Genomic DNA, 23,702 nt, shown 5'->3' with positions numbered 1-23,702 from the left:
CGACAGAACCATCTTAGTCTGGCTTTCTGTAGTGCAGAATTTTAAAAAGACACTCGCCTTCATGAAGATCTATTTCTATGAGAAATGAGAGTTGGTAGAAATGCTGGTTAGGAGGATGAGGCCTGTCTAATTAGAGAGCCATGTGTTTATTCTGATTTTAAATTTTTATGAGATTGCAGGCGTTAACCATTTTTGAGTAATATCTTTTATTTTTTTCTCTGTGCCCACATGTCTGTGCTATCTATCCCTTCTGTGCCCACTGTACGTTCATGGAGAGGGAATAGTTGTGTTCAAGGTGATTCTTGCGTATAGAAAATGAAGGACAATGGAAAAAAAGTCACAGCCATCACAAATGGCTGCAGTGAGATTGAGGGTGTCCTGGTCTGGTTTACCCAGAGCATCAGAAGCACCAGCCCTACATTCCTGAGAAGAGAGGGCACCCAGACGGAGCTGCAGCACCATGAGGCAAAGCAGAGGACTGATCCTGAAGGAAGCCAAAATTCACCACTTTTTGTTTGCTTATTTCTGTCTGATTTCACTGGAGAGGACTTGATGCATTTAACTATGGTACATGAAATTAAAACAAAACATTCTGAGTGTGACCGGAAGCTAGTGTCACATTATTAATAGGAGACTTCTGAGTTAGTACTGGGACCCTAACAGTCACTGGCTATAGACACATGGGCAGGTAATATCTGTGTGCTTCAGTTTCCTGATCTTTATGATGTGGACAATAATCATGCTGATCTCCCAGTGCTGCTATGAGGATTACACCAGAAAATAATGTAAAATAGCAGAACAGTGCCAGAAACATGCTAAGTCCTCAGTATGCACTGGCTACTATAATTTCTTTGCCCTCAGCTCCTCTGACTCCAAGACTTAGGGTAGCTAAGTAGCTCATTTCAGAGAACAGAGCTCTGTGTTTAATGTGGGTATTGAGTGAGAGCCATCTGTGAGTGCTTATTGGCAAGACCGACTCCTGTGGATGAGTTATGTAAGTGGCATCCCAGAGGTCTCGGCATGGATGCAAACCAATTAAGTTAAGCACTTACCACAATCACAAGTGCAACTCAAAGGTTTAAAAGTGGGAAGAGAATGTATGTGAACTTGACTTTATAATACTTTGCTTTGTCAAACCTATTAGAAATATAGTCTGTGAATTCTTCACTCTAGTTCTTCTGATTTCTGGGGCGCCTTTTGTCTAATGAAGCAGAGAATTCTGCGTCTATCTCTTACTAGTTGAGTGCCCTTTACTTATACACTGTTAGACTCCATTTCTTCATCTGTTAAAAAAAAAAAAAGGTTTAGTGTGGGAAACAAAAATCACCCTTGGAATTTTGAAGCACAAAGAGATTTAATGCTGGGAATTAAATACATGCACAATAAGTGGGAGGGCTGATGGCCTAGGCTCTAGGTTGGGCATGTAGGAATGACTCCGGAGACACTCTAGAGTACAGCACAGTAGCGCTGGGTGGTGAGGAATCAGTGTCTCTGGGGGAACTGAGGTCTAGAATATAGCATCATGGCCATCATTCTGACCTCAGGAAGCCTCCGTTGCCTCTGCAATCATCAGGACACTGAACCACTGAAATCAGCAGCCACTGCCACTACCACTGCCTTTGGGTGCTGCAGATGAGGCATTGGCATCTCTATACTCTTTTTTGTTTTGTTTTTGTTTTTGATTTTGCTAGACGAAGACACCAACCATAGCAGACAATTGCCCTTCCCTTCATTTCTGCCTCTTAAATTTTGCCTGAGTGGTTCTACTTCATGAATTCTATCTCACATCTTCACCTTTGCTGTTGGGGAGCCTGGAAAGGACTTAGCTTCCTGGCCTCTGGACAACAGCAAGGTAGTCAGAGAAGGTGGAGACTGATGCTGAATACCAGTTGACCATGTCCATCCCAGAAAGTAATGACTGTAATTGCTAGATAAAATAATGAAATACTTTGAACACTACCCAGCAAAAAGTAGGCAATCAATAAATTCATCATTTCTATCCCTACTACTACAGTGAAAGTCAACATTTCTGCTTCTAAAATATCCAGAGGGAATCATTCTTTCTTCAGCTGCTGGGCTGACTGACTTTCCTGGTAGTGCAGAAGAATTTCCTACTTGGCCAAGTGGCCTCAGAGGCTCTCTTGTACCTCAGGTCATGTTCCAGATGCCTATAGAAGCCCTATTTGTATGTGCCAGGACCTTGGGAAACTTTCTAGGCCAATCCTGCTCCTCTCCATGTAAGACCTCTCTATCCTGGATTCTCATTTTCCTGTCCTGCTTTGGATTCTCATGTTTCTGTCCTGTTTTTCACGCCAGTTTCTGACCCTCTGCTTGTCTGCTTCATAGTAACACCTGGGTAGAATGAATTGCTCGGTTTGATCTAGGTTTCATCTCTGGCCAGGTCTGTTCCCACACCATCTCTGGCCCAGGCCTTGGAACTCTACTAGGAATGGAGCCTAAGATTTCTAGGAGAGTTCAATAAAGAAATTGCATGTAATTAGATGGAAGAAAGGACTGGGAATTCTGAGATAAAGCTCTAACAAAACAGATGGTCTGAGGTAAACACATAAAGAAAACTTATCTTCACTGCAGCTTTGTAATATAACTTAAAATCCAGGATGGGGATGCCTCCTGGTTTTCTCTTGTTGCCCAGGATTGCTTTTGCTATTCTGGGGCTCTTCTTGTTCCATATGAATTTTAATATTGTTTTCTCTAGTTATGAGGAATGGGCTTAGTATTTTAATGGGGATTGCATTAAATCTGTATATCAGTTTTAGAAGTTTGGCCATTTTGACTCTATTGGTTTTGTCTATCCAGGAACAGGGGACATCTTTCCACTTTTCTGATGTCTTCTTCACCTCTTTTTCTAGAGTACTACAGTTTTCCTTGTAAAGGTCTTTTACTTCCTTGGCTAGATTAATTTCTAAGCATGTGATTTTTCATTACGCTATTGTGAATGGTATTGTTTTCCCAGTTTTTTTCTCACTGAGTTCATTATTGGTGTACAGGAATGCTATTGATTTGTGTTTGTTGATCTGCATTCTGCTACACTGCTGAATTTAGTTATTAATTCGAGGAGCCTGTTGGTGGAATTTTTTTGGTCTTCTATGTAGAGGATCATATCATCTGTAAATAATAGTAATTTGACTTCTTCCTTTTCTATACATATCCTTTTTAAGTTTTTAATCTTGCTTGATTGCTCTGGCTAGTGTTTTGAATACCATATTGAACAGGAGTAATGATATTGAACAACCTCATCTTGTTCCTAATTTTAGAGGGAAAGCTTTCAGGTTTTTCCCCATTTAGTATGGTGTTGGGAATAGGTCTGTCATGACTGGCCCTTATCAGATTGAAAGAAGTACAAATGACCAATAGATACAGGAAAAAATATTCAGCATCTCTGGCCATTACAGAAATGCAAATTAAAACAATACTGAGGTTCCATCTTACTCCAGAAAGAATGACTATCATCAGGAAATCAAATAATAACAAATGCTGGCAAGGCTTCAGAAAAAAAGGAACCCTTGTACATAATTGGTGGGAATGTAAACTCTTACAACCACTATGTCAATCAGTATGGAGATTCCTCAAAAACTAAAACTAGAAATTCCATTTGACCCAGGTATTCCCATTCTAGGTATCTTCCTAAAAGTGAAAGATATTAAATTTCAGTGATACATGCATATATATGTTTATAGCAGCACAATTAAATATTGGAAGCAGCCTATATGGCCATAAACAGATGAACGGGTAAAGAAAAATGGTATTTATACATAATGGAGTACTACTGTGACATAAAGAAGGATAAATTTGAATCATTTGTGGGAAAATGGATGCACCTAGAGAACGTAATTTTAAGAGAATGGAGCCAGGCATGGTGGTACATACGTGTAATTTCAGTACTGAGGAGGCTGAGGCAGGGGGATCACCGTGGGTTCAAGGCCAGCGTAAACTACAATACCTTGTCTCAAAAGAGTTTTTTTTTAAAAAATGAAATAAATCAGATACACAAGCTTGAATATTGCATGGTTTATTTCAACCGTGAAGCCTAAAATATAAATAAAGAGCAAAATAAGGGATCAATAAAAGAAAATAGGAAACTAGCTCTTTTTGGAATGGGAAGGGACCAAGTGATGGAGGGAGGGAGGGAGGAGCGAGAGGAAGGGAAGCAGATGAAAAAGGAATGGAGACATGTTATGGACATGCACCAACTCCCCCTGGGGAGTGTAATCATTATGTACTGCAAGTATGTGCTGATAAAAAATAAAATTGAAACAGTTATCTTTAAAGTCTTCCCACCCCCAGTTTGTTGATTATTTTTCATTTTCATTTACATTACTCAGGATCGTAAAAGATATTCTCAACAAAGCCTACTAGTTCTTTGTTCTTTTTTAGTATATGTTTTGATACATAATATATACATTCATTTTGAGGAACTGGTTCATGTGCACATCATCTCTTGATCCTCTTTACTCCCCCTTCCTCTCCCTTCATCCGCAGAGCCCCTTCTCATCTCCATGAAGTCTATCTCCCTGTTTCCTATAATCTGTCTTTTACTTTGCTCTTTAAATTATTTATACTTTGGATTTCTCATATAGGAGAAACCATGTGATATTGAAGCTTGTGTGTCTAATTTATTTCACTTAACATTATGGTCTCAATGTGCATCCATTTTTCCTACAAATGATTCAAATTTACCCTTCTTTATGACTGAGTAGTACTCTGTTGTGAATATATACCACACTTTCTTCATTCATATGTTCATGGGCATATAGGCTCTTTCTAAGATTTAGTTACTATGAGTTGTAAAGTCTACTAATTCTACATTTTACTTTTTTGGGGCTTTTACAAGGTGGTCAACTAGTTTAAGGATTCTCAAGGCTGCTTCAGCCTTAGCTCAGCTCAACCAAATCAGCATCTCAAATGGGTAGGTGAGGTCCTGGCAGCAATATTTTAAAAAGCTGTCCAGGAATAATAATGAAAATGTCCAGCTAGTTGAGAAACACCAGAAAGAATATGATAACCTAACTAAGGTGTCTACAAGTACAAATGGCTTAATGTGTGGCCCCTCTTAGGCCAATTCTGTTTCTGTTTCACAAGCAGCACCTGCAGGCAATACCATAATTCAAGAAGTAAATTCATGATGACATCTCCAGGCCCAAGGCAGTTTAAGGCACTAGGTAAAGTTTTAGGATTGGGATAATACTTTAATATCTTTTGGGTTATATCATTCAAGCAGACAACTTTTCCACCTAGGCAGAGAACTAGTCCTGGAAGTTAACATTTAATTCTTAGTAAAAAATACTTTATAAAATGAAATTATATTTTATTCTCTATTCTTCTGTGTAACCCTGTGCAAATTATCTAACCTCTCTTAGTTCCCACTTCTTTATAAGAAAGTAATAGTAAGCACCTCAGAGAATTATACTATGGAAATTATATGTAAAGTATCTGTCACATTAAAAATGACAAATGCATTTGCTCTATTATTGAATTGTCACTTAGTGACACAATGTTTAGAAGCCATTTGGAAACAAGGCGATGTCAGCAGGCAAATAAATTAGACATTCTCAAGTCTGTGATCAGTGGAAGGAATGAAAGTATGTCCCCCTGAGGAGCCCCAGGAGTACTACTCAGCCTGGAATAACCTCAAAGGAAATTTCCAATAAGGATGGCAAGTTTCAGGTTACTTGTGTGGTCTGTGTATCCCAGTTGAACTATTCTGCATGTAACTTGCTGAGCCAATGGAAAGGATAACATGTCCTGAGGTATTTGCCCCACCACCTTTCACATGAACTGATTGCCAAAGTTTGTTACATGAATAAGGCCAACACAGATATCGAAGAAGGAGGTGATGGAAAATCTAAAATGTTCTAAATATCATATGTTCCCCACAGCATGAATGACAAGCTTGAAAATTTGGAAACAAGTCCAGGTATTTATACAAAAATGCCAAAGTAAGTTATGGTGCATTTGCTCACTGATTTAATCATAATGAGGCCCTTAATAGGTGCTGGGCACCAAGCTAGTCCTGTGAAGAAAAAGATAAACAAGGCATAGGCCCAGCCTTCAAGAGGGCAGAGACCTCTGGGGAGACTGACAAATAAAGAGATAATTATTAGGCAATGCTACAGAAAGTAATGGTTGTAGGATTATTTTATAACATTTCAAGAATAAGGAGACACTGAGCTAAAAATGTGTCATAAAGTTGTATACAAAGTGTAATTTTCTTGATACTGAAATATACCTAAAAAATATTGAAAAGAAATACAGTATGTAAAAATTCTGGCTAGTCGCAAGGTATGGTGCCACATACCTGAAATCCCAGGACTCTGGGAAGCTGAGACAGGAAGATTGCAATTTCCAGTCCCACCTGAGCAACTTAGCAAGACCATTGCAAAATAGAAAATTAAAAGGGGTGAGAGGCTCGTGATGTAGCCCAATGCAAAGGCCCTGGGTTCAATCCCCAGTACAGAAATGCTGGCTAGTAACTGTATTATGGCATTAAAGTGGTAGGATTATAATTAGATTTTTATTTTTATTCACTATTTTCCAAGTTTTCTCTATTTTTTATATTTATTTTCTTAATAAAGAGCTTAAGCATACAATGTTCTAAAAAGGAACAGCTATTTAAAAAAGATATCTGAAATTAAATCAGAGGTTATCCAACTTCTATCTCTTTGCTACTTGCCGCTGTATATCTGCCTCAGTTTAGTTTTCCAGAAAGTAAAGACTGAGCTACAAACTTGGTGCAAGTATTTCCTTTGGGAGGTAACCTCAGGAACCCTGACTGAAAGAATGAAGAAAGTGGGACACTGTGAAGACTGACTGCCAAGGACAGGTACATGGTTGAGCGGGACGTCACCAGCGCAGCCAACGCTCAGCCTCCCTGGGGGCTCTCTGAGGAACATGCGCACTGTGCTTCCCTTGAATTTTTCCTCGGAAAGATGGGAAGCTGGCATTCATCTGTTGACTTCTGTGCTCCGTCAACTAAGCGTTGCTCTTGGAAGCATTAACTCTCCCTAACTTCCAGGAGGTGCTATGTCTGGGTTAAGTGGCCCTCGTTGGCTTCAGAGAAAGCCTGGAAGCCGAACAGCAGAGAGACACCAAGAGGGGGCGCTTGTGGTGAGATGCTGACCCTGTGTACGGAACTCTTCGTGCCGAAATCTGCCTGGACAAAAGGCAAGAGCAGCGCACTGCAATATCCAAATGTGCCTCAGTTTAAGGACCGTGTTCCCATTTCTCCTTCGCAGCGATTACCAACAACTCAGAACCCTGGAAGCCAGGCTTATCACATTTAGGAACAACATGAAGTTGGGGATGAAAACAAATTCAATGAGTACTAAGTTCTGAAAGAGATCTCCAGAGGTTGAAATGATGAACCAAATTTAAGGGTGGAATTTAAATAAGGAGAGATGCAAATGAAAAATTTATATGTAGTTCCAAACAATTGCAAAAGGAAAGCATTTGGAAACATGGCACAATGAAAGAAAATTGATGCAACAAAATACACGTGGGTTTAAGTTTATGTTTCCAACAGAAATTTTAGTCCATGTCACATTGCACTAAATGAAGGGATAAGAACATGAAAATAAGTGAATGATGGGGACTCACACATAAGAATTGAAAAAAGGGAAGTAATTTATCTTGGTCTCTGGGATATATATATATATATATATATATATATATATACCTACTAAAAGATATATATCTACTAAGAGATATATATATATACTAAAAGATATATATCTACTATAAGAGATATATATCTACTAAAAGATATATATATATATCATAGAAGCTAGTGATTTAAGTTTAATTTACAAAGTGCCCCTGGCATCATCAGCGTAGCCTAAAATTTGGATAGGCTGCCTTGGAAGACAGATCTGTGGCACTGGCCACAGTCAGTTGGATGGCCCTTGAACCCTTGAAGGAGGTCCAAGAGCTCTCCAAGTCTTCTACATCTGGAGTCTTCCCTGAGCCTTGGGTGTCTGTCCCTTGGTGTACCACTGTTGCCCAGCCGGGAGTCACCAGAGGTGAGGGTTTCCATGGGAACCACAAGGGGTTCATAATTCTGTATCTGAACATTGCTTCCCAAAGGGAACACACAAGCACTGCAGCATTCTCCCCAGTAATAGTATGCATTTTAAAAAACTGTCTAATTAAATATTAACCCCAGAGACAGAGCATTAATGGGTCTCCTATGTAAACTTTGTGCATCTTAAAACTGTCCAGGAAAGGGCTTAGGTAGAAAACTCCAAAGAAATTAAGTCTACTATATATGTACATCTTCTTGTTCTATGCAGTCATGGACAAGGGGTAGAGAGGGCCACCTTGTGGTCGTCACCCTCTCTCTCCCTCTCCTGTACTGACCAGAGTGGCCCCTCCACTGGTCCTTGTGATAAAGGCAGGGTAGAGGGATCAGGAGGGAGGACCTAGAGTAAATGACATCCTCCATCCTTTCCTGCTATTCCCTCTCACCCACATTTTCTTCTGTCTGTGGAATCCCTAAGTATTGGATTCCCTGGAGGAGATGGAGGCAAGAGGCAGAAGTGGTGGGGATGGTTAGGGAGCAGGCAGGAATGTTTAGTGGAGTTAACGTCAGGAGACATAGGCTTTAGCTTTGAGAACTTGGACAAACCCTTTGATGTCTCTGGACCTCAGGTTCATCTTCTGAAAAAAAGAAAACGCCGAGGATTTAGCTCAGTGGTTCTGGCGCCTGCCTTGAAAGTGCAAGGTCCTGATTTTGATCCCCGGTACCAAAAAAAAAAAAAGAAAAAAGAAAAAGAAAGAAAAAGATTTGAAATATAGCTCATTGTTCTCTCTGAAGATTCTTCTGAGGGTCTCCTGTGTGCCTGGGTTACAGTGATGGGTGAGGGCCAGTACCCACCCTTGTGAAGCACAGTGCGGGCTGAGGACCTTCACGTGGGGCCCGTGTGTCCCTCCTCGGTTGAGGCGTGGGCTTCTAGCAATGTGGAAAACCCTTACACCTGCACCCCAATTTTGCCTGTGTGTTCAGAAGGAAACAGAGCAAATTTCTCTGCTTTCATTAAATTCTTACAGGGATCCGTGCCAACCAAAAACACTTGATCCTCTTGCAGTTAGTTCTTCCCAAATCTGTCATTTCTATGCCCTTTGTCATCTTTGCCACATCTACGTATCACTTGTGCATAATTTAACTTTTATTTATTTATTTAAAATAAAACTGGATGTAAGGTCATATCTACTTTAACAATAATATTCATGAATGGGTTTGATGTTCTATAATGAAATATATAAAATCAACTTGTAAATAATACTTTTTTTTTTTTTAATAAGAAGGCTCCATTGTATATTATGCCAAATGCTCTCCGTTAGCACCGACTACACGTCTCGCCAGCGGCACACCTCAGCAAACACTGGTTCCCCCAATACCTTCCCAGGTGTTGGCACATTAGGAATTTTCCACCCACTTTCCATCTCCCCAGGGTGTCCTGCCTCGCCCCGCGGTCTGACTTTGGGATCGGATGAGGGAAGAGGCAGCTGCCTGCCTGGGGCTGTCACCCCGCTCCCCTGGCAGTGAAGGACGCCACTTCCATCCACCTTGAGCTCCCCTCCCCGCTGCGGAGGCCGGTGCTGCTGGCCTCGCGGCGGCCCGGCTGACTTCCACGTGAGTGACAGCAGCTGGCAGGAGGCTGGCAGTGAGGGGAAGCGGTCCTGACATCCGCGCCGTGCACCAAGCGCTAATTACAGAGACGGGAGGTCGGGCCGCACAGGCCTTGGCTCAGAGGAAGGAGGCCAGGCCGGCGCAGAGCGAGCGGCACTACAGAGGAAACGGGGGAGCAGCAGCACCTAGGCGCATCCATAATTTATAACATGCCAGCAGCAACAAAGGCAAAGAGGGACCAGAACCAGGAGAACAGAATAGCATAAAGCTTTTTAATGGTCTTTTTCTATTAATGTCAGATGGGCGACCGTTTTTCAAGTGGGTGGAAGGGTTCCAAGGCCCCCACAGTTCTGTCACAAAAGCTAAATGCTGCCATTTACCCCTCCTCCCCGGCCTCAGCCCCACGAAGAGCTTAGCTATCCTATAAGCCAGATGCAACCTTTTTGGTGCGTGTGGGTATCTGGTCCTTCTAGAGGAGCTGCCTTCTCTTTTAGACGACTTTCTAATAGAACTGAAACTGCTACGGTCTGTTGTGTAATGGCAACTTAGTGCCCCTCACTTTGACCAGAAGGCCTAATAATGTCGATCCCAGGCTCTGGCTTTGAACTTTGTTAGCAATGGGACTGGGAAACCTACTACTCTCTTTGTGCCTCAGTTTGCTCTCTGAGGAAGAGGTGAAAAAATTACCTTCTTCTTGAGAATATTTGGGTGCTTTGTTAATACTGGCTGTAAACTTACCTAACAGAGTATGAGGTACAAAATAGAGCACGAAGTAGCTCATACTCTATTAAGAAAGATGAGATACATTATCACAAAGCTTTTAATACTTTCCAAGTGCTTCTAAATTCAGTCTTATTTTTCTTCTATTCCGTCCTCAGAAGTCATTATTATACAAGTTTTTTTTTTTTTTTTTGGTACTGGGGATCAAAAAGAAGTCATTATTATGTTGATAAACAATTGTTTTAGTATATAAGTATGCTTACATAAGAACATACAGTATTTTTAAGATTTGTCCATGTTGCTACATGTAGATGCAGTTGCTTTGTGAACTTAGCTGTACTAGACCCCATGACTGATTGCTATGCAAAATGGGTAATAAATTAGGCCTTTCCAATTCCGTTCCTTTACTCATATTCCCACCCTGTCAGAATTTCCTTCTAGTCTTTCTTTTATGGATTTTTCCACTTGGCTGTCAAGTATGAAGCCTATATCATGGTCCCAGAAACTTCTTGTCCACTAGATCAACATGTCATTTGAAGTAGGAAAAACAATGTCATTTACCAATATCCCCTCACTGCCATTTTTCTACTGTCAAGTTTTCTCCAAGGATTTCTCCTCTTGACTCTAGAAACACCTTGGAATCAAGTATATCTCTTATGCTTAATGTTTTCTCTGTATAAGCAGCCTGTGTTGCTGAATACTAAAACTCGAAAAATAAGCTTATATATCAAGGAGGGAAAAGGTGAATACTCTCAGTTATACTTGACAATATCTGATCACAAAAGGACTTTACAGATGTTTTAAGAGTAAAGGGAATTCAAGGTTCAGTGGATGGAACTAGGCCTACAGAACAAAAGAATGGTAAAGAACTTAAAAAAAAATTAGAAAGATAAAGCCAAGGGCCAGGGATTTAGCTCAGTGGCACTGCACCTGCCTCACAAGCACAAGGTCCTGAGTTCCATCCCAGGTACCGAAAACAACAACAACAGCAACAAAAAAGATAAAGCCAAACCAAAACCACAAAAACTGAAGCATCCAGGGTGACAAAGGAGAGAGATATTGAAACGAAACTGATTTGAAATATTCATCAACTTCAGATCATTGATCTTTAATTTGGAGGTCAAAATGACCCATTCCAGAGTGTATTAGTTTACTACAGCTGCTGTAACTAAGTTCTATAATTTTAAACAACAAAACCTTAGTATCTCACAGTTTCAGAGGGTGCAAGTCCTAGATCATGGTGTTGCCAGGATTGGTTTCTTCTGAAGGCTGTGAGGGAGAATGTTTCAGGCTTCTCTCCTAGTTTCTGGTGATCTGTTAGAAATCTCTGGCATTCCTTGGTGTGGAGATTCATAACCTTCTGCAGTCTCCCAGAGTGCATGGATCTATGTCTAAATTTCCTCTTTTCATAAGTACACAGTACCCTTAATCATTGGCAAAGACCCTATTACCAGTTAAGGTCACAGTCACAGGTACTGGCGTTAGGACTTCCCTGTCTTTTTTTAGGGACAACCCATAACACAGTATGAATTATGTTCTTTTCACACTTTCTCACAATTTCCCAATCCAAATTGTTCTATTCAGTTCATGTTAGAAACTGGGTGGGCACTACAATCAAGGAGTTTACAATCTAAACAAACAGCATTGAAACAATGAGCATAAATGTGCCTCAATAAGAAAATCTGATTTTTGAGAACAATATGGCAAAAGTCCATCAAGATTGACGATGTGCAGATCCTACATTTCAGCCACCTCAGATCTAGAGACACAAGAACGTATGCACAAGGATGTTCATTGAATCACTGTCTGTATTAACTAAAACTAAGAAATAATTTAAAGTTCTAGCAAATGGGGAGTGGATAAGTCTATTATGTGATTTTTGTGTAACAGATTAAATAAATGTACTAGAGCTATGTGAAGCAATACAAACAAATCCCCTCAAATGCAGAATTGCCTAAGGATACTTTCAGAGCAAAAGAACTTATTAATTTACATTAGGATAGTGGTTATTTCAGGATGGGACAAAGGTTTCTGTCCACTGTAATATTTAGATCTGGGGCAGATCTAAATGTGCTAAAATATTGACATTAATTTATGTGCTAGGAGTGTTACTTTGATTCCAAAACCAAGGAAAGACCCAACCAAAAAAGAGAACTATAGGCCGATCTCCCTAATGAACATAGATGCAAAAATCCTCAATAAGATACTGGCAAACAGAATACAGAGGGTCATCAAGAAGATCATATGCCCCGACCAAGTTGGATTTATCCCAGGGATGCAAAATGGTTCAACATATGTAAATCAATAAATGTAATACACTATATCAATAGAGCCAAGGACAAAAAACATATATCATCTCAATAGATTCAGAAAAAGCATTTGATAAAATTCAACACCCATTCATGATAAAAACCCTGCAGAAAATGGAATAGAGGGTCTTTATCTCAACTTGATAAAGGCTATCTATGAAAAACCAACAGCCAACATCATACTAAACCATCAAAAACTGAAAACCTTCATGCTAAAATCAGGAACAAGACAAGGATGTCCACTATCACCACTCCTGTTCAATATAGTATTGGAAACATTAGCCACAGCAATTAGACAAGAGAAAGAAATAAAAGCAATAAAGATACGAAAGGAAGAAGTAAAACTGTCATTATTTGCTGACGATATGATACTCTACATTGAAGACCCAAGAAACTCTGCCAAAAGACTTCTAGACTTACTTAATTGACAGATACAGTAGAGTAGCTGGATAGAAGGTAAACATTCAAAAATCAATAGCCTTTTCATACACAAATAACAGACTCACTGAGAGAGAAGTTAGGGAAATAATCCCTTTCACAGTAGCATCCAAAAACATGAAATATCTAGGAATGAATCTAATGAAGGAAGCAAAAGACGTCTACATTGAGAACTACAACACTCTGAAAAAAGAGATCGAAGAGGATATAAGAAAATGGAAAGACATCCCTTGTTCCTGGGTAGGAAGAACCAATATAGTGAAAATGGCCATACTTACAAAGCTGGTATGCAGATTCAATGCAATCCCGATTGAAATCCCAACAGTACATTTCACAGATCTAGAGAAAACAATCCAACAATTCATTTAAACCAGAAGAGACGTAGAATAATAAAAGCAATTCTAAGCAATAGAGACATGGCAGGGGATATCACAATCCCCGACTTGAAATTATATTACAAAGCCACTGTGACAAAAACAGCATGGTATAGGCAAAAAAACAGACCCAAGGATCAGTGGAATAGACTAGAAGATACAGAAACAACTCTAGACATACTCAGCTACCTCATCATTGACAAAGGAGCCAACCATCCTCGCTGGAGGAAAGATAACCACTTTAATAAATGGTGTTGGAAAAACTGGATTTCAACTTGCCAAAGATTAAAACTAGACCCCTATCTTTCACCACACACAAAACTAAAATCAAAGTGGATTAAAGATCTAAATATTAAAACAGAAACACTAAAATTGCTGGAAGATAAGTTAGGTAGAACTCTTGAAGACATTGGCATAGGAAAAAACTTTATGAACAAATCCTCAGAAGCACGGGAACTAGCACAAAGAATCAACAATTGGGATCTTATCTTATTAAAAAGCTTCTCCACTACAGAACCAACAGAGCTAAGAGACAACCTACAATGTGGGAAAAAATTTTTACCAGCTATTCCTCAGACTAAGGTCTACTATCTAGAATATATAAAGAACTAAAAAAAATCAGACCCCCCAAATTCAAAGACCCAATTCAAAAATGAACAGACGTTTCTCAGACAAAGAAGTAGAAATAGCACATAAACATATGAAAAATGTTCAACATCATTGGTCATTCCAGAGACGCAGATGAAACAATGCTGAGATTCCACCTCACCCCAGTAAGAATGGCTGCTATCAAGAAATCAACCAATAACAAATTCTGGTGGTGGTGTGGGGAGAAAGGAACCCTTCATTGTTGGTGGGAGTGCAGACTGGTGCAACCACTGTAGCAATCACTGTGGAGATACCTCAAACAACTAGGATTAGAAGTCCCATTTGACCAGCTATTCCTCTGCTGGTATCGTCCCAAAAGAATTAAAAGAATCATACCACAGTGATATATGCTCACCCATGTTTATAGCGGCACAGTTTGTAATAGCTAACACTTGGAAACAGCCCAAATGCTGATCAACTGGAAACTGGATAAAGATGTGTGTGTGTGTTTTTAAATAAAACGGAGTACTACTCAGCCATAAAGAATGAGAAAATAGAGACATTTATAGCTAAGTGGATGCACATTGAGGCCATACTCTTAAGTGAAATAAATAGGACACATATGTGTAAATACTGAATAGTTACTCTGGTGTGAAAAACTAAAAGTGTAAATAAGGATCAAAATGTATAATTGATATTGTGGAAGAAAAGGTCTAAAGGAGTAGGGGAAGTGGGAGGCATAGGGGAAAGAAAAGAAGGGAAGGGCTGGGGATTTAGCACAGTGGTTCCGCTGCTTGCCTTGCAAGTGCAAGAACCCGAGTTCAGTCCCTAGTACCAAAAAAAAAAAAAAGAAAGAAAAAAAAAAAAGAAAAGAAGGGAAAATAAAAAATATGAGAAAAGGCAAAAAATAGAAACAAAGTCTTTGTAAATAGAGAGGTATGGAGGGGGTTGAATGGGGAAAAAAATAAGAACCAAGATACATCATGTACAGGTACAAGATCCCAATGATGAATGTAACTGTATTACATACCTAAAATGTACCAATAAACTTAATGGAAAAAAATTTATGTGCTAGGTCCTTGGTTTTATTATACTTATATGTTTTTCTCTGTTTGAAATATAATAATATTTTAAACTGATTTATGAGAAACACTTTAAAACTCTACTATAGATTTTTAAAAATATTTTTACTTTTAAAAAGAGTTCCAGATATATTTGCACAAAAGTGTGTACATGAATGTTTATCACAGCATCATTCACAATAGCCAAAAAGTAGAATTACCCAAATGTCCATCAACTGGATAAATGAATAAACAAATTGTATTCTACCCACAAACTGGAATATTGTTCAGCAGTAAAAAGGAATGACAACATGATCCATTTTACCATGTGGGTAAACCTGGAAAACATCATTTTTCCTTATTTCTTTATTATCTTTTTTTTTTTTTGGTCCTGGGGATCAAACTCAGGACCTTGCACTTGCGAGGCAGGTGCAGTACCACTGAGCTAAATCCTCGGCCCTCTTTATTAACTTATTAAAGAAAATAAGATGGACATAAAAGGCCATGTTATATGATTTCATTTGTGTGAATTGTTCAGAAGAGACAAATCCATACAGACAGAAAGTAGATTGGTGTGCCAAGAGGTGTGGGGAGTGAGAAATGGGGAGGATACTAGTGAATATAGGGTTTATTGGGGGGATGATGAAAATATTCTGAAATTAGTAGTGATTTTTGCACAACTTTGTTAATACAATGAGCCATTCTTATACTGAGGAAAAATCTGCATCTTTAATATACATGTATGGACTTTTTTCTTGTTATTAATCCCTAAGCAATATAGTATGATAGTTATTTACATAGCGCTTATATTGTACTAGGTATTATAAGTCACCTAGGGATGATTTAAAGTACAGATAGTCCCCTATTTATAGCAACTTAGCTTGCAATTTTTCAACTTTATGTTCATGCAAAAGTGATACGGACCTCATGTTTCAGTGGGGAGATTTCAAATATAAATATTACCAATACAAAAAAAAGAAAGCGATATGGAGGGGCAGCCCACTTTCTGGGCCCCCTTCTGTCTCCTTTAGACAAAAGCTACCTTTCTCTCAAAAAATATTTCCCATTCTTAAAAAAAAAACAACAGTGATATGCATTCAGTAGAAACCCTACTTCAAAGTCTGAATTTCATTCTTTGGCCTGGCTAGCAACATGCAGAATGACACCCTCTTGTGAGGGTAGTCCACAGAGCTGCAGTTCCCAGTCAGCCACAGGCTCACAAGGGAGCAACAACTGATACTCTACAGTGTACTGTGTAGCTAGGCTGTGATGGTCAGCAGATTGGATGTTTTAAAAACATTTTAGGATTATGACACGTTCAACTTACAATAGGTTTATCCCTTGGTGATAAGGAGGCAGCCTCATCATAATTTGAGGAGCCTCTGTAGAGGGGATGATGTTTGTATGTTATTTGCAGTTATGGCTTGTGTTCAGATGTCCCCCCAAATCCATGTCAATGAGGTAGGGGTTTTTCGGAGAAGAGAGGCTAGAATTGATTCATGGTACAATGCTAGGCTCAAGGGCACTAGGATTAAGGGTGAGTGCTACTCAGCCTAAGTAGCCTGCATAAGATAAAGGGCAGAAAGACGCTGTTGAGGGCCTCTCCCTTTCTCCCATGTTGCTTTTGCTGTTTTCCTCTGCCGTGAACTGTTGCCCCTCTGCCACTCTGTCTCAAATCCAGCCAATTATGGACTGAAACCTCTACAAACTGTGAGCGAAATAATCCCTTTCCCCTTTATCTTTGGGTGCTGGGTATTTTGTCTCAGCAAGAAGAGAAAAGTAACTAAGACATTTGCAAATACTACACCATTTTACATCAGGGACTTGAGCATGGATGGATCTTGGTTTCCACAGGAGTTTCTGAAACTAGTTCCCCTCAAATACCAAGGGGCTATTGTTTACTAAGAAGCACTGAATTGTACACTTTGAAAAGGTGAATTTCATAGTCTTTGTATTACCCTAATACAAAGTTTTAAAAGGACTCATCTACATAGCTGAGTTTCCTTTAATAATACATCTCTTAGTGCTTTGAACAACTTAATACCCAGAGGGCAGCAATATATATAGCATCAGAATGTAAGCATGATATCTCAGGAATGGGAGTAGAGGAGACTTTACTTTTAGTTTTTTTTTCCTGTATTTTCCAAATTTTGTACAATAAACATTTTCTGATTTTACAATAAAAAAAATTTTTTTTGGTACTGGAAATCGAACTCAGGGCCTTGCCCTTGCCAGGCAGGCCCTCCACTGAAAAGCTACATCCCTGGCCCAATACAAAATTTTAAAGAATCATTTTCAAGTTTTTAATTGCTTAACAAAACTGGAAAGCACAGAAATATAAATGCCAAAAGTAATAATAAGTATTAAAGTTTATAGGTGCTTATTTGTGCCAAGCTCACACACTATTGTGCATTGCTCAGAAAAATAAGGTTAAATTCCCTTTTATAGATATGGAAAATTATGCTTAAAAACAATAAGTAATGTGTCCAATGGGACATAGCTAGTAAGTAGTGGAGTTGAATTTAAACTACGAAGCCAGAATACTTTACTGCTATGTTTTTATGCTTCTAAAGACTGAAGCTTAGGATGAAATGAAGCCACTCTGAATGTATTAGCCAACAGGGAAAACAGATATTGATTAATTCAACAACAACAACCACTACAAAATCCTTGAACCACTTACATGTATCTTTCCATAAATACATCTGTTTCGCAAAATAAGACACACCTGTTTAAGAAGAGTCATACTTGCCTATAACTTTTTGCAACTATTTCTCCATAATTAAGATAAAAAGAGAAAAATACTGACATTTCTTTTTGCACACAATTAAGTGATGGTGAATGAATAAAGGACATTTACAGTCTGGGATTAACAATGAAGTGTGTGAGCTTATAGGACTACAGAGACAGTAGGATTGTCAGCCTCCTGCATGTGCCCTGCATGAAGAAAAGTGGGCATTTGATTGCTCTCCAGTTCCTCTGTCTGAGGCTTCTGCCAAACAGAATCACCCAGGCTGGAGGCGCACTTTGGGGTCTGAATTTTCTATTTCTGCTATCTCTACTCATCAAACAAGCCAGGCGCACAGCTCAGGTGTTTCTTCCATCAATGTCCCAGGCTAAGTTTTGAGATTTGAAACTTGAATTCAGAGAAAGGAGGAAGATTGAAAGAGGGTTACTGGCAAGGAACACACACTGTAGGGAATCTTGGTTTGCATTTTTATTACCGGAGGCTCAGTGACATGGGGCCTGGAGCACAGCTAGACAAGTACTAGCTCTGGAGTACTAGCTCTAACTCTGGTACTTGAATCTCCTAAGGGCATGTGAATGACTAGGCTGTTTCCCAGTCTGGCACCTGAGTTTGCCTTGGAAGGAATCCACTCCCCCTCTGCTGGGACTGTCAGTGAAGACACCTTCCATTTTTTGGCCAAAGTCTAGTTTGTGACCCAAGCAGGCTGCACCCCGATGGCTCTTACCATTTCCTGGCACATGGGTACCCCAAACTGCTTTGGTTTCTGCCCTTTTTCAATTTAGATTTGTGTGTTTATTTGTATGAGCTCCCCAACAGCCTTTGGATTCATCCTTTCTGGGAGTTTCGTTTTTTGTTTAGCCCGTCAGTTTCTGTCACCTAGCTGATGAGTCTCCGCTACATTTCATGTTGCTAGGTTTTTGTTTTATGATGTTCCAGTGATTAAAGGGAAACTAGAAGAAATTGGAAATCATTCTGAGGGAAGTCACAAAAATGATTACAGAGTGATAGATTTGTGGAGCTAATTAAAGAAATATAATTTTGTTTCAAGAAAAGGAAATTTGAGATGAGTTAGAATACCTGTCTCTGGCTGAGTCTGTGCTCTCTCAAATAAGATGGAGAGTTGAAGTCATTAACTTGGAAATTCATGTGAAAATGTTTCCCCTAAGAGATTTTGACACCTGGGACCAATGTGTCATTTAAGAGATAATTTGTATGAAGGTTTGCCCCCAATTCTTTTTTTTAAAATTCACATGTAGACTTAATGAACTTCCTAAAAGAATTGTCTACATTTTTTTTTCTACAAATTTTCAACTCCAAGTCACTCCTTAATTCACTGAGTTCTGGTTTCTGCCTTCTTAGCTGCCATACTCAATAAAAGAAAACATAAACATGAAGGACAGGGTGTCCACTCACCAGCTTGCTGTCTTCTGGGACCTGGTCATGAAGTATGATGATGCCCTCCTCACTGGGCCACCAGGACTAAGAGACATGTATGCTCATAGCCTCCTCAGAGGCTCTTCTCACTTGCATCTTGGTCCAGGAGCCAGGGGATTTGACCCAAAAGATGGGGATGACTCTCAGTGCCAGGCCTTTCTGGTGCATTGTCCATGGTCCCCACAATCCACCTCTCCCCCATGCCCATAGGCCCAGTTCTGAGTAGCTGAGTAGCTGGGATTGTAGATGCATGCCACTATGCCTGGCTCTCTCTTTCTGGGGTATGTGTGTGTGTGTGTGTGTGTGTGTGTGTGTGTGTGTGTATGTGTGTCTGCTGGCAAATGAGCCCAAGGCCTTCACATTGAGCTGAGCCCCCAGCCATTTAAAAAAATCTTACTTTGAGACAGGGTCACTCTAAGTTACAAAGTTGCTAAGGTTGGATTTGAACTTGCAATCCTTCTACCTCAGCCTCTCAGAGTGCTGGGATTACATGCGTGCACCACTGCACCAAGCTCTTTCTTCTTAAAACACTTTCTCTCTTTGGCTTCTATTATTTCACAATCTCCCTTTTTTTGGTACCGGGGTTCAAACTTGGAACCTTGCGCTTGCAAGGCAGACAGCAGAACCACTGAGCTAAATCCCCGGCCCATTTCACAATCTCTTGATTCTTCTGGGCTGATTCTTCTCAGAAGCCTTCTTTTAAAGGCTCTTTCCTCTTCCCATCCCTTAAGTATTGGTGCTCCTGTCAGGGTTTTGACTTAGTTTTTCCTTTCATTATACTCCACACAGCTGATGGATTGTTTTATCTACTCCTCTGGCTGCGATTACTACACATTTGCAGATAATTCTTAAATGTGCCTGCCCCCTCCCTGAGTGTCAGATCCTACACATAAGTTCCCTCTGGAATATTCCCTTGGATGTGTCATGGGTACTTCAAAACCAACATTTCCCAAACAGATATAGACATCTGATTCATACTCTTTTGACTCTTTCCTTTCCTTGATTCTCCAAAGCCAATAAGTCTCCAGGACCTGTTGATTCAGCCACCTAAAACATCCATTTCTCTCCAGTTCCATTTCCACATCTGTAGTCTAGAATGCCATTGCCTCTCATGCTTGTGACTGAATCAGGCTTTTGGCTCACTTACTATCCCTACAGATGTTTGCTGTTTTCCTCTGACTCTTTGCTGACATCGAGCGGCCAGTGAACTTTTCAAAGCACAAAGTAATGAAGTGTGGTAGCACACACCTGTAATCCCAGAACTTTGGGAGGCTGAGGCAGGAAGATTGCAAGTTTAAGTCTCACCAGAGCAACATCTATGCTCAAAATCATTTTTTCAGTATAAGTATTAAAGTTTTTACAGCACCTGACAAGGCCCTGTGATCTAGATTCCTGCTCCTTCTCTGACTTCATCTTCTGCTCCTCTCCCTGGCTTACTGAATCCTGTACTGGGCTCTGTGCTATTAGATGACTCTGGCAGGTTCCTCTACCTTCAAATCTTTGCTTTAGCTGTTCCCTCTGCTTGGAATAGGCCTCTCTCATTTCCCTCAAATCTCACCCCCTCACTTTCTCACAATCCTCTCCGATCTTCCTCATTCTTTGATTCTTGATTTTTCTTACTCTGATCAATTTGTATTTTTCAAAAATACCACCTATCCTTTTAAAATTTACTTATTATTCAGTGTATTTCCTGACTCCTTGAAAAATGTATATTCCACAAGAGTAGGGATCTTTGTCTGTTCAGGGATGTAATTTCTTCAAGCCTCTAGAATAGGATTTCTCATTTTTGGTACCCTTGACCTTTGGGCTTCATAGCCCTTTGTAGGGGCTGTTTTGTACAGTGTAGGTTTAGCAGCTTCCATGACCTCTAGCCACTAATTGTCAGTGGCATCCCCTAGTTGTGACAACCAAAAAACTTTTCAGATGTTGGCCCAATGACCCCAGTGGGTGCAAATGTTCCCCAGTTAAGAACAACTGTTGTGGAACAGTGCCTGCCACTAGCAGTTACTCAATAGCTGTTGAGAGAAAGAAAATAAAATGAGCAATTTTTAGGTGCATTTACTCCTCATGTATTCCCCCAGCATCCATAATTTACTATAGTCATCACCAACAACAGCTTTCAACCTAGAAAAAGGGTATGTCTCAAGCATTCATAAGATGCAGCGACCATCTCTGTAGTTGCTTTGTGAAGGACAGCACATGGGAAGAAAGGCAAGACGGTAAGGGGAGTAAAATAAGCTTGGCATCATGATAGAGACACATCGTGAGGCTGCCCTAGAAGGTATTGCTTATGATAGTTATGTGGATTTGCTCAGTAAGATATAGGTCTTGATAACAACTATTCTTCCAAACTGCCTCCATTCCATCTTACAGCTGTCTTTCCTCCTCAACATACCTATGGATCAGTTTGAGGTTTCAACATCTGGGTTTTTTCCCCTGCCAGGAATTACTAACAAAACTAATATATTATTATACTATTCAGAGAGGTTAAATAATTTGTACATCTCAAGAGGCTGCACAGCTGGGATCGAGAATGAGCTTGAATTATAGGTTAATAAATATATTGAATATTACTTTTTTATAACAGCCATAGTATAAGCAATACAATGGCAATCACAAGACTTGTGCAAAAGCCAGTCTCATTAGTTGAAGGCTGTCTGTACCATCTAAGCCCATCACTTCTTTTCTACAATCAGAAAATACACAGTACACCAAATCATAAAAAATAATAATTGAACTCATTATTGATAGTTCTTTGATTTGAGTTCTCTCTCTGTAGGAAAGAACGAGGCTGTTAATGCTATTCAGTGGTGACTCAGTGGCTCATGCATGATGTGAAGGATAAGGAAAACTCACCCTCACCAAGGAATATTTTTCCCAAAGGATGTGTACAAGGGCCCACGTTTCCTTTGAGCTCAAGTATTTATTTGATTGTTTTGTGTTGAAAGGGAAATCATGCACATGCTACAAGATGCAAAAGAAACTAAAAGATCTGGAGCAAAAGGTAAGTCTCACTCCATTCCTGTCTTGTGGCCACCTGGCTTCTCTTTGTGGAAGCTGCTGTGGTCTCCAGCCCCACTATGAACCCCTTTCAGTGCTGTGTGTGAGCAAGCACATAGGTGAATTCAGGGCTTCCACTGGAGAAGGCTTTCCTGTCTCCATAGCACATCTACCCCTTCTCATCTGGTCCTCTCAGCAAACACCCCAAATGCATGAAAGAAATGTGCTGATCAGCAGCACACTCACCCTTCACCCTGTTTATCCTGTGCCCCAAAATGTTTAATGAGGTCTGGCATTTCTCCCACAAGTGGCTCCTCCTTTTCTACCATCTTGGAAGCATCTGAAAACAATGCATTCTATGGACATTTAGTCATAAAACCCAAATAAAATGGGCAAGCACTTGCCAAGGTGGGCTTTTTTTTTTTAAAAAAAGAGTAGTGATCCTTGAATTTCCCTTCACATGCACATTTCTGCCTGCCTTTGCTAGGCTCAGATGCCATCTGCAAGTTGCCATGGTCCGAAGAAGGACCTGTGGGTCTCCCCTGGCAGATGCTGCCACTGTTTTAGCCTGAGGGCCCTGCAGGCAGCCCCTGGCAACATTTTTAATTCAACATCAAACTTCAGCTTGAAATTTTAAAAAGAGAGGGGAAAATGACAAGATGTCAATGTCTCAGAACCTAGCAAGTCGGGCTTGTAAATGTACCTAGCCCTGGTGTCTTGGAGCTGGGGGAGGTTCTTATCCTTCTTGGCTCTGGGAGTGACCCCTAAAAAATTCTGCAAAAGCTCAAAGCGGATGCTACATTTAGAGAGCAGACCTCCAGGTCTGGTGAGTCTTTTAGATAAACAAAAGCCTGTGGAAAGCCAATCAGGGTACATTTTTAGGTCAAAAAGACAGGTTCAAAACAAGGTACATTAAGGGCCTGTTTTTGGGGAACAAAATATATGTGAGAATGCACAACAAATGGTTGGAAGGCTCTACTCCTACAATTTATATTTCTAAGACCACGTAGCATTTAAAATTTTCTTTTTCACTTCTCTCTCCATTGTCTGAATTTTTGCATACTTTTATAACCAGAAAAAATTCTACCTTTTTAAAATTTGAAAATAGAAAATACAATAAAGGTGGGTTCCTATTTCCTTAGCACCTACAGAATCCTAGAATGTAAAATAGCAAGTGCTCAACTGCCCAGGCAGCTGGGCTTAGTGTTTCAATCTCCAGCTATAGCTCAGGGGACCTCGTTCACCTAGCAAAGACGTTGGCACAATGTGGGCATCAGCTCTACAACCACTCCTAACCTCCAGCCATCCTGCTGTTATCATCTCTTCTGACCACCACATCACCTCTAGAAAGTGCATGGAGTCACTATTTCTATTCTTATTTTG

General features: G+C 39.9%; 1 long non-coding RNA gene across 3 annotated transcripts in view; it reads left to right on the top strand.

Annotated features, from left to right (window-relative positions):
- LOC110351129 (uncharacterized) overlaps positions 1–23,702 on the top strand; it is a 46,034-nt gene that overhangs the window by 18,906 nt on the left and 3,426 nt on the right. For all 3 annotated transcript variants that reach the window (XR_015438862.1, XR_015438861.1, XR_015438863.1), the window contains one exon: positions 22,099–22,323. This is a non-coding gene — a long non-coding RNA (uncharacterized LOC110351129). The remainder of the gene's footprint in view (positions 1–22,098; positions 22,324–23,702) is intronic.

This window comes from Heterocephalus glaber, unplaced genomic scaffold (genome assembly GCF_053883595.1).
Source record: "Heterocephalus glaber isolate CG9 unplaced genomic scaffold, H.glaber_assembly_v1.0 deba00001463, whole genome shotgun sequence".
Lineage (NCBI taxonomy): Eukaryota > Metazoa > Chordata > Mammalia > Rodentia > Bathyergidae > Heterocephalus > Heterocephalus glaber.
Note: the sequence above shows the minus strand (reverse complement) of the source record. Positions and strands in the feature narration are given on the sequence as shown.